Genomic DNA, 14147 nt, shown 5'->3' with positions numbered 1-14147 from the left:
TGCAGCTGCACAGACATGCAAATTAGGCTGTCTTGGAGTCACCATAAGTTGGACAGGATCTGTGTTTTGCTGGGTTATACTCTGGTTCCTCTTTAGAATCACTAAATTTGTTTGCATTTTATTAAAGTTTTCTGTAGAGGGGAACAACCATGAGTTTTGGTGATTTTTTTGATGCCTGGCTAATGCCCGGCCTCCTTGGTGAAAAATAGCTTGAGATCCTTTGATTTGGAAAGGAAAGCAGACAGCTTTGTTGTTGGTGGTGGTAAACGCGGCCTTGAAAACTATTTGATAGTCTTGATCCACCTATGCATATATTAGCCCCCAATTCCATGGCCGTTGCTCTTATATTGTTCTGATGAAGCCGATTATTACGCATGCCTGCTGATTCCCGCCCCCATGCAGCTGCACAGACATGCAAATTAGGGTGTCTTGGAGTCACCATGAGTTGAACAGCATCTGTGCTTCTGCCGGACCGTGCGTCTGATATTGTTCTGATGAAGCTGATTGTTACGCGTCCCTGATGATTCCCGCCCCCATGCAGCTGCACAGACATGCAAATTAGGCTGTCTTGGAGTCACCATAAGTTGGACAGGATCTGTGTTTTGCTGGGTTATACTCTGGTTCCTCTTTAGAATCACTAAATTTTTTTGCATTTTATTAAAGTTTTCTGTGGAGGGGAACAACCATGAGTTTTGGTGAATTTTTTGATGCCTGGTTAATGCCGGGCCTCCTTGGTGAAAAATAGCTTGAGATCCTTTGATTTGGAAAGACAAGCAGATGGCTTTGTTGTTGGTGGTGGTAAACGCGGCCTTGAAAACTATTTGATAGTCTTGATCCACCTATGCATATATTAGCCCCCAATTCCATGGCCGTGCGTCTTATATTGTTCTGATGAAGCCGATTTTTATGCATGCCTGCTGATTCCCGCCCCCATGCAGCTGCACAGACATGCAAATTAGGGTGTCTTGGAGTCACCATGAGTTGAACAGCAACTGTGTTCTGCCGGACCGTGCGTCATATATTGTTCTGATGAAGCTGATTGTTACGCGTCCCTGATGATTCCCGCCCCCATGCAGCTGCACAGACATGCAAATTAGGCTGTCTTGGAGTCACCATAAGTTGGACAGGATCTGTGTTTTGCTGGGTTATACTCTGGTTCCTCTTTAGAATCACTAAATTTTTTGGCATTTTATTAAAGTTTTCTGTGGAGGGGAACAACCATGAGTTTTGGTGAATTTTTTGATGCCTGGCTAATGCCGTGCCTCCTTGGTGAAAAATAGCTTGAGATCCTTTGATTTGGAAAGGCAAGCAGATGGCTTTGGGCCTCCTTGGTGAAAAATAGCTTGAGATCCTTTGATTTGGAAAGGAAAGCAGACAGCTTTGTTGTTGGTGGTGGTAAACGCGGCCTTGAAAACTATTTGATAGTCTTGATCCACCTATGCATATATTAGCCCCCAATTCCATGGCCGTGCGTCTTATATTGTTCTGATGAAGCCGATTATTACGCATGCCTGCTGATTCCCGCCCCCATGCAGCTGCACAGACATGCAAATTAGGGTGTTTTGGAGTCACCATGAGTTGAACAGCATCTATGTTCTGCCGGGCCATGCGTCTTATATTGTTCTGATGAAGCTGATTGTTACGTGTGCCTGCTGATTCCCGCCCCCATGCAGCTGCACAGACTTGCAAATTAGGGTGTCTTGGAGTCACCATGAGTTGAACAGCAACTGTGTTCTGCCGGACCGTGCGTCATATATTGTTCTGATGAAGCTGATTGTTACGCGTCCCTGATGATTCCCGCCCCCATGCAGCTGCACAGACATACAAATTAGGCTGTCTTGGAGTCACCATAAGTTGGACAGGATCTGTGTTTTGCTGGGTTATACTCTGGTTCCTCTTTAGAATCACTAAATTTTTTTGCATTTTATTTAAGTTTTCTGTGGAGGGGAACAACCATGAGTTTTGGTGAATTTTTTGATGCCTGGCTAATGCCGGGCCTCCTTGGTGAAAAATAGCTTGAGATCCTTTGATTTGGAAAGGCAAGCAGATGGTTTTGTTGTTGGTGGTGGTAAACGCGACCTTGAAAACTATATGATAGTCTTGATCCACCTATGCATATATTAGCCCCCAATTCCATGGCCGTGCGTCTTATATTGTTCTGATGAAGCCGATTTTTATGCATGCCTGCTGATTCCCGCCCCCATGCAGCTGCACAGACATGCAAATTAGGGTGTCTTGGAGTCACCATGAGTTGAACAGCAACTGTGTTCTGCCGGACCGTGCGTCATATATTGTTCTGATGAAGCTGATTGTTACGCATCCCTGATGATTCCCGCCCCCATGCAGCTGCACAGACATGCAAATTAGGCTGTCTTGGAGTCACCATAAGTTGGACAGGATCTGTGTTTTGCTGGGTTATACTCTGGTTCCTCTTTAGAATCACTAATTTTTTTTGCATTTTATTAAAGTTTTCTGTGGAGGGGAACAACCATGAGTTTTGGTGAATTTTTTGATGCCTGGCTAATGCCCGGCCTCCTTGGTGAAAAATAGCTTGAGATCCTTTGATTTGGAAAGGAAAGCAGACAGCTTTGTTGTTGGTGGTGGTAAACGCGGCCTTGAAAACTATTTGATAGTCTTGATCCACCTATGCATATATTAGCCCCCAATTCCATGGCCGTGCGTCTTATATTGTTCTGATGAAGCCGATTTTTATGCATGCCTGCTGATTCCCGCCCCCATGCAGCTGCACAGACATGCAAATTAGGGTGTCTTGGAGTCACCATGAGTTGAACAGCATCTGTGTTCTGCCGGACCGTGCGTCTTATATTGTTCTGATGAAGCTGATTGTTACGCATCCCTGATGATTCCCGCCCCCATGCAGCTGCACAGACATGCAAATTAGGCTGTCTTGGAGTCACCATAAGTTGGACAGGATCTGTGTTTTGCTGGGTTATACTCTGGTTCCTCTTTAGAATCACTAATTTTTTTTGCATTTTATTAAAGTTTTCTGTGGAGGGGAACAACCATGAGTTTTGGTGAATTTTTTGATGCCTGGCTAATGCCCGGCCTCCTTGGTGAAAAATAGCTTGAGATCCTTTGATTTGGAAAGGAAAGCAGACAGCTTTGTTGTTGGTGGTGGTAAACGCGGCCTTGAAAACTATTTGATAGTCTTGATCCACCTATGCATATATTAGCCCCCAATTCCATGGCCGTGCGTCTTATATTGTTCTGATGAAGCCGATTATTACGCATGCCTGCTGATTCCCGCCCCCATGCAGCTGCACAGACATGCAAATTAGGGTGTTTTGGAGTCACCATGAGTTGAACAGCATCTATGTTCTGCCGGGCCATGCGTCTTATATTGTTCTGATGAAGCTGATTGTTACGTGTGCCTGCTGATTCCCGCCCCCATGCAGCTGCACAGACATGCAAATTAGGGTGTCTTGGAGTCACCATGAGTTGAACAGCATCTGTGTTCTGCCGGACCGTGCGTCTTATATTGTTCTGATGAAGCTGATTGTTACGCATCCCTGATGATTCCCGCCCCCATGCAGCTGCACAGACATGCAAATTAGGCTGTCTTGGAGTCACCATAAGTTGGACAGGATCTGTGTTTTGCTGGGTTATACTCTGGTTCCTCTTTAGAATCACTAATTTTTTTTGCATTTTATTAAAGTTTTCTGTGGAGGGGAACAACCATGAGTTTTGGTGAATTTTTTGATGCCTGGCTAATGCCCGGCCTCCTTGGTGAAAAATAGCTTGAGATCCTTTGATTTGGAAAGGAAAGCAGACAGCTTTGTTGTTGGTGGTGGTAAACGCGGCCTTGAAAACTATTTGATAGTCTTGATCCACCTATGCATATATTAGCCCCCAATTCCATGGCCGTGCGTCTTATATTGTTCTGATGAAGCCGATTTTTATGCATGCCTGCTGATTCCCGCCCCCATGCAGCTGCACAGACATGCAAATTAGGGTGTCTTGGAGTCACCATGAGTTGAACAGCAACTGTGTTCTGCCGGACCGTGCGTCATATATTGTTCTGATGAAGCCGATTTTTATGCATGCCTGCTGATTCCCGCCCCCATGCAGCTGCACAGACATGCAAATTAGGGTGTCTTGGAGTCACCATGAGATGAACAGCATCTGTGTTCTGCCGGACCGTGCGTCTTATATTGTTCTGATGAAGCTGATTGTTACGCATCCCTGATGATTCCCGCCCCCATGCAGCTGCACAGACATGCAAATTAGGCTGTCTTGGAGTCACCATAAGTTGGACAGGATCTGTGTTTTGCTGGGTTATACTCTGGTTCCTCTTTAGAATCACTAATTTTTTTTGCATTTTATTAAAGTTTTCTGTGGAGGGGAACAACCATGAGTTTTGGTGAATTTTTTGATGCCTGGCTAATGCCCGGCCTCCTTGGTGAAAAATAGCTTGAGATCCTTTGATTTGGAAAGGAAAGCAGACAGCTTTGTTGTTGGTGGTGGTAAACGCGGCCTTGAAAACTATTTGATAGTCTTGATCCACCTATGCATATATTAGCCCCCAATTCCATGGCCGTGCGTCTTATATTGTTCTGATGAAGCCGATTTTTATGCATGCCTGCTGATTCCCGCCCCCATGCAGCTGCACAGACATGCAAATTAGGGTGTCTTGGAGTCACCATGAGTTGAACAGCAACTGTGTTCTGCCGGACCGTGCGTCATATATTGTTCTGATGAAGCCGATTTTTATGCATGCCTGCTGATTCCCGCCCCCATGCAGCTGCACAGACATGCAAATTAGGGTGTCTTGGAGTCACCATGAGATGAACAGCATCTATGTTCTGCCGGGCCATGCGTCTTATATTGTTCTGATGAAGCTGATTGTTACGCGTGACAGCTGATTCCCGCCACCATGCAGCTGCACAGACATGCAAATTAGGCTGTCTTGGAGTCACCATAAGTTGAACAGGATCTGTGTTTTGCTGGGTTATACTCTGGTTCCTCTTTAGAATGTCTAAATCTTTTGCATTTTATTAAAGATTTCTGTGGAGGGGAACAACCATGAGTTTTGGTGAATTTTTTGATGCCTGGCTAATGCCGGGCCTCCTTGGTGAAAAATAGCTTGAGATCCTTTGATTTGGAAAGGCAAGCAGATGGTTTTGTTGTTGGTGGTGGTAAACGCGACCTTGAAAACTATATGATAGTCTTGATCCACCTATGCATATATTAGCCCCCAATTCCATGGCCGTGCGTCTTATATTGTTCTGATGAAGCCGATTTTTATGCATGCCTGCTGATTCCCGCCCCCATGCAGCTGCACAGACATGCAAATTAGGGTGTCTTGGAGTCACCATGAGTTGAACAGCAACTGTGTTCTGCCGGACCGTGCGTCATATATTGTTCTGATGAAGCTGATTGTTACGCGTCCCTGATGATTCCCGCCCCCATGCAGCTGCACAGACATGCAAATTAGGCTGTCTTGGAGTCACCATAAGTTGAACAGGATCTGTGTTTTGCTGGGTTATACTCTGGTTCCTCTTTAGAATCACTAAATTTGTTTGCATTTTATTAAAGTTTTCTGTGGAGGGGAACAACCATGAGTTTTGGTGAATTTTTTGATGCCTGGCTAATGCCCGGCCTCCTTGGTGAAAAATAGCTTGAGATCCTTTGATTTGGAAAGGAAAGCAGACAGCTTTGTTGTTGGTGGTGGTAAACGCGGCCTTGAAAACTATTTGATAGTCTTGATCCACCTATGCATATATTAGCCCCCAATTCCATGGCCGTGCGTCTTATATTGTTCTGATGAAGCCGATTTTTATGCATGCCTGCTGATTCCCGCCCCCATGCAGCTGCACAGACATGCAAATTAGGGTGTTTTGGAGTCACCATGAGTTGAACAGCATCTATGTTCTGCCGGGCCATGCGTCTTATATTGTTCTGATGAAGCTGATTGTTACGTGTGTCTGCTGATTCCCGCCCCCATGCAGCTGCACAGACATGCAAATTAGGGTGTCTTGGAGTCACCATGAGTTGAACAGCATCTGTGTTCTGCCGGACCGTGCGTCTTATATTGTTCTGATGAAGCTGATTGTTACGCGTCCCTGATGATTCCCGCCCCCATGCAGCTGCACAGACATGCAAATTAGGCTGTCTTGGAGTCACCATAAGTTGGACAGGATCTGTGTTTTGCTGGGTTATACTCTGGTTCCTCTTTAGAATCACTAAATTGTTTTGCATTTTATTAAAGATTTCTGTGGAGGGGAACAACCATGAGTTTTGGTGAATTTTTTGATGCCTGGCTAATGCCGTGCCTCCTTGGTGAAAAATAGCTTGAGATCTTTTGATTTGGAAAGGAAAGCAGACGGCTTTGTTGTTGGTGGTGGTAAACGCGGCCTTGAAAACTATTTGATAGTCTTGATCCACCTATGCATATATTAGCCCCCAATTCCATGGCCGTGCGTCTTATATTGTTCTGATGAAGCCGATTATTACGCATGCCTGCTGATTCCTGACCCCATGCAGCTGCACAGACAAGCAAATTAGGTTGTTTTGGAGTCACCATGAGTTGAACAGCATCTATGTTCTGCCGGGCCATGCGTCTTATATTTTTCTGATGAAGCTGATTGTTACGTGTGCCTGCTGATTCCTGCCCCCATGCAGCTGCACAGACATGCAAATTAGGGTGTCTTGGAGTCACCATGAGTTGAACAGCATCTGTGCTTCTGCCGGACCGTGCGTCTGATATTGTTCTGATGAAGCTGATTGTTACGCGTCCCTGATGATTCCCGCCCCCATGCAGCTGCACAGACATGCAAATTAGGCTGTCTTGGAGTCACCATAAGTTGGACAGGATCTGTGTTTTGCTGGGTTATACTCTGGTTCCTCTTTAGAATCACTAAATTTGTTTGCATTTTATTAAAGTTTTCTGTAGAGGGGAACAACCATGAGTTTTGGTGATTTTTTTGATGCCTGGCTAATGCCCGGCCTCCTTGGTGAAAAATAGCTTGAGATCCTTTGATTTGGAAAGGAAAGCAGACAGCTTTGTTGTTGGTGGTGGTAAACGCGGCCTTGAAAACTATTTGATAGTCTTGATCCACCTATGCATATATTAGCCCCCAATTCCATGGCCGTTGCTCTTATATTGTTCTGATGAAGCCGATTATTACGCATGCCTGCTGATTCCCGCCCCCATGCAGCTGCACAGACATGCAAATTAGGGTGTCTTGGAGTCACCATGAGTTGAACAGCATCTGTGCTTCTGCCGGACCGTGCGTCTGATATTGTTCTGATGAAGCTGATTGTTACGCGTCCCTGATGATTCCCGCCCCCATGCAGCTGCACAGACATGCAAATTAGGCTGTCTTGGAGTCACCATAAGTTGGACAGGATCTGTGTTTTGCTGGGTTATACTCTGGTTCCTCTTTAGAATCACTAAATTTTTTTGCATTTTATTAAAGTTTTCTGTGGAGGGGAACAACCATGAGTTTTGGTGAATTTTTTGATGCCTGGTTAATGTCGGGCCTCCTTGGTGAAAAATAGCTTGAGATCTTTTGATTTGGAAAGACAAGCAGATGGCTTTGTTGTTGGTGGTGGTAAACGCGGCCTTGAAAACTATTTGATAGTCTTGATCCACCTATGCATATATTAGCCCCCAATTCCATGGCCGTGCCTCTTATATTGTTCTGATGAAGCCGATTTTTATGCATGCCTGCTGATTCCCGCCCCCATGCAGCTGCACAGACATGCAAATTAGGGTGTCTTGGAGTCACCATGAGTTGAACAGCAACTGTGTTCTGCCGGACCGTGCGTCATATATTGTTCTGATGAAGCTGATTGTTACGCGTCCCTGATGATTCCCGCCCCCATGCAGCTGCACAGACATGCAAATTAGGCTGTCTTGGAGTCACCATAAGTTGGACAGGATCTGTGTTTTGCTGGGTTATACTTTGGTTCTTCTTTAGAATCACTAAATTTTTTGGCATTTTATTAAAGATTTCTGTGGAGGGGAACAACCATGAGTTTTGGTGAATTTTTTGATGCCTGGCTAATGCCCGGCCTCCTTGGTGAAAAATAGCTTGAGATCCTTTGATTTGGAAAGGAAAGCAGACAGCTTTGTTGTTGGTGGTGGTAAACGCGGCCTTGAAAACTATTTGATAGTCTTGATCCACCTATGCATATATTAGCCCCCAATTCCATGGCCGTGCGTCTTATATTGTTCTGATGAAGCCGATTTTTATGCATGCCTGCTGATTCCCGCCCCCATGCAGCTGCACAGACATGCAAATTAGGGTGTCTTGGAGTCACCATGAGTTGAACAGCATCTGTGCTTCTGCCGGACCGTGCGTCTGATATTGTTCTGATGAAGCTGATTGTTACGCGTCCTTGATGATTCCCGCCCCCATGCAGCTGCACAGACATGCAAATTAGGCTGTCTTGGAGTCACCATAAGTTGGACAGGATCTGTGTTTTGCTGGGTTATACTCTGGTTCCTCTTTAGAATCACTAAATTTTTTTGCATTTTATTAAAGTTTTCTGTGGAGGGGAACAACCATGAGTTTTGGTGAATTTTTTGATGCCTGGCTAATGCCGTGCCTCCTTGGTGAAAAATAGCTTGAGATCCTTTGATTTGGAAAGGCAAGCAGATGGCTTTGGGCCTCCTTGGTGAAAAATAGCTTGAGATCCTTTGATTTGGAAAGGAAAGCAGACAGCTTTGTTGTTGGTGGTGGTAAACGCGGCCTTGAAAACTATTTGATAGTCTTGATCCACCTATGCATATATTAGCCCCCAATTCCATGGCCGTGCGTCTTATATTGTTCTGATGAAGCCGATTATTACGCATGCCTGCTGATTCCCGCCCCCATGCAGCTGCACAGACATGCAAATTAGGGTGTTTTGGAGTCACCATGAGTTGAACAGCATCTATGTTCTGCCGGGCCATGCGTCTTATATTGTTCTGATGAAGCTGATTGTTACGTGTGCCTGCTGATTCCCGCCCCCATGCAGCTGCACAGACATGCAAATTAGGGTGTCTTGGAGTCACCATGAGTTGAACAGCATCTGTGTTCTGCCGGACCGTGCGTCTTATATTGTTCTGATGAAGCTGATTGTTACGCATCCCTGATGATTCCCGCCCCCATGCAGCTGCACAGACATGCAAATTAGGCTGTCTTGGAGTCACCATAAGTTGGACAGGATCTGTGTTTTGCTGGGTTATACTCTGGTTCCTCTTTAGAATCACTAAGTTTTTTTGCATTTTATTAAAGTTTTCTGTGGAGGGGAACAACCATGAGTTTTGGTGAATTTTTTGATGCCTGGCTAATGCCCGGCCTCCTTGGTGAAAAATAGCTTGAGATCCTTTGATTTGGAAAGGAAAGCAGACAGCTTTGTTGTTGGTGGTGGTAAACGCGGCCTTGAAAACTATTTGATAGTCTTGATCCACCTATGCATATATTAGCCCCCAATTCCATGGCCGTGCGTCTTATATTGTTCTGATGAAGCCGATTTTTATGCATGCCTGCTGATTCCCGCCCCCATGCAGTTGCACAGACATGCAAATTAGGGTGTCTTGGAGTCACCATGAGTTGAACAGCAACTGTGTTCTGCCGGACCGTGCGTCATATATTGTTCTGATGAAGCTGATTGTTACGCGTCCTTGATGATTCCCGCCCCCATGCAGCTGCACAGACATACAAATTAGGCTGTCTTGGAGTCACCATAAGTTGGACAGGATCTGTGTTTTGCTGGGTTATACTCTGGTTCCTCTTTAGAATCACTAAATTTTTTTGCATTTTATTTAAGTTTTCTGTGGAGGGGAACAACCATGAGTTTTGGTGAATTTTTTGATGCCTGGCTAATGCCGGGCCTCCTTGGTGAAAAATAGCTTGAGATCCTTTGATTTGGAAAGGCAAGCAGATGGCTTTGTTGTTGGTGGTGGTAAACGCGGCCTTGAAAACTATTTGATAGTCTTGATCCACCTATGCATATATTAGCCCACAATTCTATGGCCGTGCGTCTTATATTGTTCTGATGAAGCCGATTTTTATGCATGCCTGCTGATTCCCGCCCCCATGCAGCTGCACAGACATGCAAATTAGGGTGTCTTGGAGTCACCATGAGATGAACAGCATCTATGTTCTGCCGGGCCTTGCGTCTTATATTGTTCTGATGAAGCTGATTGTTACGTGTGCTTGCTGATTCCCGCCCCCATGCAGCTGCACAGACATGCAAATTAGGGTGTCTTGGAGTCACCATGAGTTGAACAGCATCTGTGTTCTGCCGGGCCGTGCGTCTTATATTGTTCTGATGAAGCTGATTGTTACGCGTGACAGCTGATTCCCGCCACCATGCAGCTGCACAGACATGCAAATTAGGCTGTCTTGGAGTCACCATAAGTTGAACAGGATCTGTGTTTTGCTGGGTTATACTCTGGTTCCTCTTTAGAATGTCTAAATCTTTTGCATTTTATTAAAGATTTCTGTGGAGGGGAACAACCATGAGTTTTGGTGAATTTTTTGATGCCTGGCTAATGCCGGGCCTCCTTGGTGAAAAATAGCTTGAGATCCTTTGATTTGGAAAGGCAAGCAGATGGTTTTGTTGTTGGTGGTGGTAAACGCGACCTTGAAAACTATATGATAGTCTTGATCCACCTATGCATATATTAGCCCCCAATTCCATGGCCGTGCGTCTTATATTGTTCTGATGAAGCCGATTTTTATGCATGCCTGCTGATTCCCGCCCCCATGCAGCTGCACAGACATGCAAATTAGGGTGTCTTGGAGTCACCATGAGTTGAACAGCAACTGTGTTCTGCCGGACCGTGCGTCATATATTGTTCTGATGAAGCTGATTGTTACGCGTCCCTGATGATTCCCGCCCCCATGCAGCTGCACAGACATGCAAATTAGGCTGTCTTGGAGTCACCATAAGTTGAACAGGATCTGTGTTTTGCTGGGTTATACTCTGGTTCCTCTTTAGAATCACTAAATTTGTTTGCATTTTATTAAAGTTTTCTGTGGAGGGGAACAACCATGAGTTTTGGTGAATTTTTTGATGCCTGGCTAATGCCCGGCCTCCTTGGTGAAAAATAGCTTGAGATCCTTTGATTTGGAAAGGAAAGCAGACAGCTTTGTTGTTGGTGGTGGTAAACGCGGCCTTGAAAACTATTTGATAGTCTTGATCCACCTATGCATATATTAGCCCCCAATTCCATGGCCGTGCGTCTTATATTGTTCTGATGAAGCCGATTTTTATGCATGCCTGCTGATTCCCGCCCCCATGCAGCTGCACAGACATGCAAATTAGGGTGTTTTGGAGTCACCATGAGTTGAACAGCATCTATGTTCTGCCGGGCCATGCGTCTTATATTGTTCTGATGAAGCTGATTGTTACGTGTGCCTGCTGATTCCCGCCCCCATGCAGCTGCACAGACATGCAAATGAGGGTGTCTTGGAGTCACCATGAGTTGAACAGCATCTGTGTTCTGCCGGACCGTGCGTCTTATATTGTTCTGATGAAGCTGATTGTTACGCGTCCCTGATGATTCCCGCCCCCATGCAGCTGCACAGACATGCAAATTAGGCTGTCTTGGAGTCACCATAAGTTGGACAGGATCTGTGTTTTGCTGGGTTATACTCTGGTTCCTCTTTAGAATCACTAAATTGTTTGTTTGTATGTGAATGTGATGTATAAGGACATTTGTAGTTTGGTGTTGGTAAATGGCTGGAAAACTGACCCCTTTTCAATTTTCTCCGGGGTCAGACAAGGCTGCCCTCTCTCACCTCTGCTTTTTGTTTGCTGTATAGAGCTATTCGCCCGAAGCATCAGACAGAACCCAGAGATCAGAGGGATCACCGCACCAGGACCAGAAAGACGGGAGGTCAAGTGCTCGCTCTACATGGATGACGTGACGGTGTTCTGTGCCGACCGGCGCTCCATCGACACACTCGTCCGGACGTGTGAGGACTTCGGCCAAGCTTCAGGGGCAAAGGTCAACTGCGGGAAGTCGGAAGTCATGCTCTTCGGAAAGTGGTTCCTGCCTTCTTCTGCGCCCATCCCGTTCAACATCAAAGCGGACTTCATCAAAATTCTCGGAGTCTGGTTTGGAGCGGAAGGCGCAGCCCTGAAGTCCTGGGAGGAAAGACTGGCGAAAATGAGACAGAAGTTTGGACTTTGGAGCCTCAGAGAACTCACCATCGAAGGGAAAACACTGGTACTCCGCAGCGAGATTCTCCCTGTGTTGCAGTACCTCGCCCAGGCTTGGCCCCCCCGGGTTAACACTTGCAAAGCCATCACCAGGGCGGTGTTTCACTTCATCTGGAGCTCCAAAATGGACAGAGTGAAGCGGGCGGTTATGTTCAAGGAACCCCTCAAAGGCGGTAAGGGAGTGCCCGACATCGCAACACTACTGAGGGTGTTCTTTGCTTGTAACTGTATCCGCAGGACTTTGGTTGACAGAACAGTGGACTCTGGCGGTAACTCTATGTCCCGTTTTTTCCTCCTACCTCTTTGGAGGTCTCTCGGATGGGACAAATGGGACAGCTCCGTTCCCTACAACTGGGACACTCCATGGTATTACTTGGACACTTTCAAGTTCATCAAGGAGCTGGGGCTGCATGGAGTTAAGCCCGACTTGTGGAAACCAAAAACTATCCACAAGTTGATTAGAGCATCGGACATCATTGAGACTATTCCAGGCCTCCCTTCAGCCACTTGTAAAGTGGTCTGGAGGAATGTTTCTTCAAAGAGACTCACCAACAGGCACAAAGATCTGGCATGGATGGCAATCCAAGGGGGTTTGCCGCTGAGGACATTCATGCATGCCAGAAACCTGTGCAGATACAGGCACTGCCCTTTTTGTATCATCCAGGAGGAAACTGCTTTTCATGTTTTCTGGGAGTGCCCCTTTGCACAGAGCCTGTTGAGGGCCTTGGAACCTGAACTTAAAGACTTTGTACCACAGACTGCTATTACATACTTTGGTGTGTTAAACGGACTCTTTTGTGGGACACACTCACAGGAGGACATTGACAGTGCCTGGCGGGTGCTGTGCTGCTTCAAGGATGCCGTATGGTGTGCCAGAAAACGCCTCATCCACCAGAGGGAGAGGATGTCCATCGCGGATTGTCGCAGACTGACGTTCAGTCTACTAAGAGACTATCACCTGATGGACTTTACGGAGGAAGAGGACGTCTAAAGATCTCCCCTTCCCCCCCCTCTCCCAACTGTGTGTATCCATTGGTAGTTCAATAAAGCTTCGGGCCTGTGAACTCTTTCCTCCCCCCCACCCCACCTACCCCTTCCCCCCCATGACATCCGTTGCCCAGTTGAACGCTATTTCCTTTTGACAGTTTAATGACTTAAAATTTGACATGATTTTTGGAAGTACTGATTTCAGGGTAATGCGGCGTCACGCATGATGTGATGTTACAGGGTATATTACTCTGTACAACACATTGGGCATCATACCGCAGAATGAGTGAATGAATGTAATTTATCTGTACGCTTGGAACTGAATGTACCCTGTTGAAGTATTTGTTTTTTTGTATATTTTCTTTGAAAAATAAAGTATACATTTTCAATCAAAAAATGAGTTTTGGTGAATTTTTTGATGCCTGGCTAATGCCGGGCCTCCTTGGTGAAAAATAGCTTGAGATCCTTTGATTTGGAAAGGCAAGCAGATGGCTTTGGGCCTCCTTGGTGAAAAATAGCTTGAGATCCTTTGATTTGGAAAGGAAAGCAGACAGCTTTGTTGTTGGTGGTGGTAAACGCGGCCTTGAAAACTATTTGATAGTCTTGATCCACCTATGCATATATTAGCCCCCAATTCCATGGCCGTGAGTCTTATATTGTTCTGATGAAGCCGATTATTACTCATGCCTGCTGATTCCCGCCCCCATGCAGCTGCACAGACATGCAAATTAGGGTGTTTTGGAGTCACCATGAGTTGAACAGCATCTATGTTCTGCCGGGCCATGCGTCTTATATTGTTATGATGAAGCTGATTGTTACGTGTGCCTGCTGATTCCCGCCCCCATGCAGCTGCACAGACATGCAAATTCGGGTGTCTTGGAGTCACCATGAGTTGAACAGCATCTGTGTTCTGCCGGACCGTGCGTCTTATATTGTTCTGATGAAGCTGATTGTTACGCGTCCCTGATGATTCCCTC

At 45.9% G+C, this 14147-nt stretch overlaps 19 non-coding genes across 19 annotated transcripts; all 19 read left to right on the top strand.

Moving 5' to 3' along the window:
* The first annotated feature begins 76 nt into the window (after positions 1 to 76).
* Positions 77 to 192, top strand: LOC120934119. Its single transcript, XR_005748273.1, has one exon. It is a non-coding gene; the product is annotated as a U5 spliceosomal RNA (small nuclear RNA).
* Positions 193 to 612: 420 nt separating this feature from the next.
* On the top strand, positions 613 to 728 carry LOC120934061. Its single transcript, XR_005748218.1, has one exon. It is a non-coding gene; the product is annotated as a U5 spliceosomal RNA (small nuclear RNA).
* A 419-nt stretch (positions 729 to 1147) lies between these two features.
* On the top strand, positions 1148 to 1263 carry LOC120934114. Its single transcript, XR_005748268.1, has one exon. It is a non-coding gene; the product is annotated as a U5 spliceosomal RNA (small nuclear RNA).
* Positions 1264 to 1882: 619 nt separating this feature from the next.
* On the top strand, positions 1883 to 1998 carry LOC120934121. The gene has a single exon (XR_005748275.1). It is a non-coding gene; the product is annotated as a U5 spliceosomal RNA (small nuclear RNA).
* Positions 1999 to 2417: 419 nt separating this feature from the next.
* Positions 2418 to 2533, top strand: LOC120934109. Its single transcript, XR_005748263.1, has one exon. It is a non-coding gene; the product is annotated as a U5 spliceosomal RNA (small nuclear RNA).
* A 419-nt stretch (positions 2534 to 2952) lies between these two features.
* On the top strand, positions 2953 to 3068 carry LOC120934108. Its single transcript, XR_005748262.1, has one exon. It is a non-coding gene; the product is annotated as a U5 spliceosomal RNA (small nuclear RNA).
* Positions 3069 to 3625: 557 nt separating this feature from the next.
* LOC120934107 lies at positions 3626 to 3741 on the top strand. Its single transcript, XR_005748261.1, has one exon. It is a non-coding gene; the product is annotated as a U5 spliceosomal RNA (small nuclear RNA).
* A 557-nt stretch (positions 3742 to 4298) lies between these two features.
* On the top strand, positions 4299 to 4414 carry LOC120934106. Its single transcript, XR_005748260.1, has one exon. It is a non-coding gene; the product is annotated as a U5 spliceosomal RNA (small nuclear RNA).
* A 557-nt stretch (positions 4415 to 4971) lies between these two features.
* On the top strand, positions 4972 to 5086 carry LOC120934024. Its single transcript, XR_005748182.1, has one exon. It is a non-coding gene; the product is annotated as a U5 spliceosomal RNA (small nuclear RNA).
* A 419-nt stretch (positions 5087 to 5505) lies between these two features.
* On the top strand, positions 5506 to 5621 carry LOC120934104. Its single transcript, XR_005748258.1, has one exon. It is a non-coding gene; the product is annotated as a U5 spliceosomal RNA (small nuclear RNA).
* Positions 5622 to 6178: 557 nt separating this feature from the next.
* On the top strand, positions 6179 to 6294 carry LOC120934097. Its single transcript, XR_005748251.1, has one exon. It is a non-coding gene; the product is annotated as a U5 spliceosomal RNA (small nuclear RNA).
* Positions 6295 to 6852: 558 nt separating this feature from the next.
* On the top strand, positions 6853 to 6968 carry LOC120934118. The gene has a single exon (XR_005748272.1). It is a non-coding gene; the product is annotated as a U5 spliceosomal RNA (small nuclear RNA).
* A 420-nt stretch (positions 6969 to 7388) lies between these two features.
* LOC120934078 lies at positions 7389 to 7504 on the top strand. Its single transcript, XR_005748234.1, has one exon. It is a non-coding gene; the product is annotated as a U5 spliceosomal RNA (small nuclear RNA).
* A 419-nt stretch (positions 7505 to 7923) lies between these two features.
* LOC120934098 lies at positions 7924 to 8039 on the top strand. Its single transcript, XR_005748252.1, has one exon. It is a non-coding gene; the product is annotated as a U5 spliceosomal RNA (small nuclear RNA).
* A 420-nt stretch (positions 8040 to 8459) lies between these two features.
* Positions 8460 to 8575, top strand: LOC120934099. The gene has a single exon (XR_005748253.1). It is a non-coding gene; the product is annotated as a U5 spliceosomal RNA (small nuclear RNA).
* Positions 8576 to 9194: 619 nt separating this feature from the next.
* Positions 9195 to 9310, top strand: LOC120934102. Its single transcript, XR_005748256.1, has one exon. It is a non-coding gene; the product is annotated as a U5 spliceosomal RNA (small nuclear RNA).
* A 419-nt stretch (positions 9311 to 9729) lies between these two features.
* On the top strand, positions 9730 to 9845 carry LOC120934120. Its single transcript, XR_005748274.1, has one exon. It is a non-coding gene; the product is annotated as a U5 spliceosomal RNA (small nuclear RNA).
* Positions 9846 to 10402: 557 nt separating this feature from the next.
* On the top strand, positions 10403 to 10517 carry LOC120934021. Its single transcript, XR_005748181.1, has one exon. It is a non-coding gene; the product is annotated as a U5 spliceosomal RNA (small nuclear RNA).
* Positions 10518 to 10936: 419 nt separating this feature from the next.
* Positions 10937 to 11052, top strand: LOC120934103. Its single transcript, XR_005748257.1, has one exon. It is a non-coding gene; the product is annotated as a U5 spliceosomal RNA (small nuclear RNA).
* The last annotated feature ends 3095 nt before the right edge of the window (positions 11053 to 14147 follow it).

This window comes from Rana temporaria, chromosome 3 (assembly GCF_905171775.1).
Source record: "Rana temporaria chromosome 3, aRanTem1.1, whole genome shotgun sequence".
In the NCBI taxonomy this organism is placed as follows: domain Eukaryota; kingdom Metazoa; phylum Chordata; class Amphibia; order Anura; family Ranidae; genus Rana; species Rana temporaria.
Note: the sequence above shows the minus strand (reverse complement) of the source record. Positions and strands in the feature narration are given on the sequence as shown.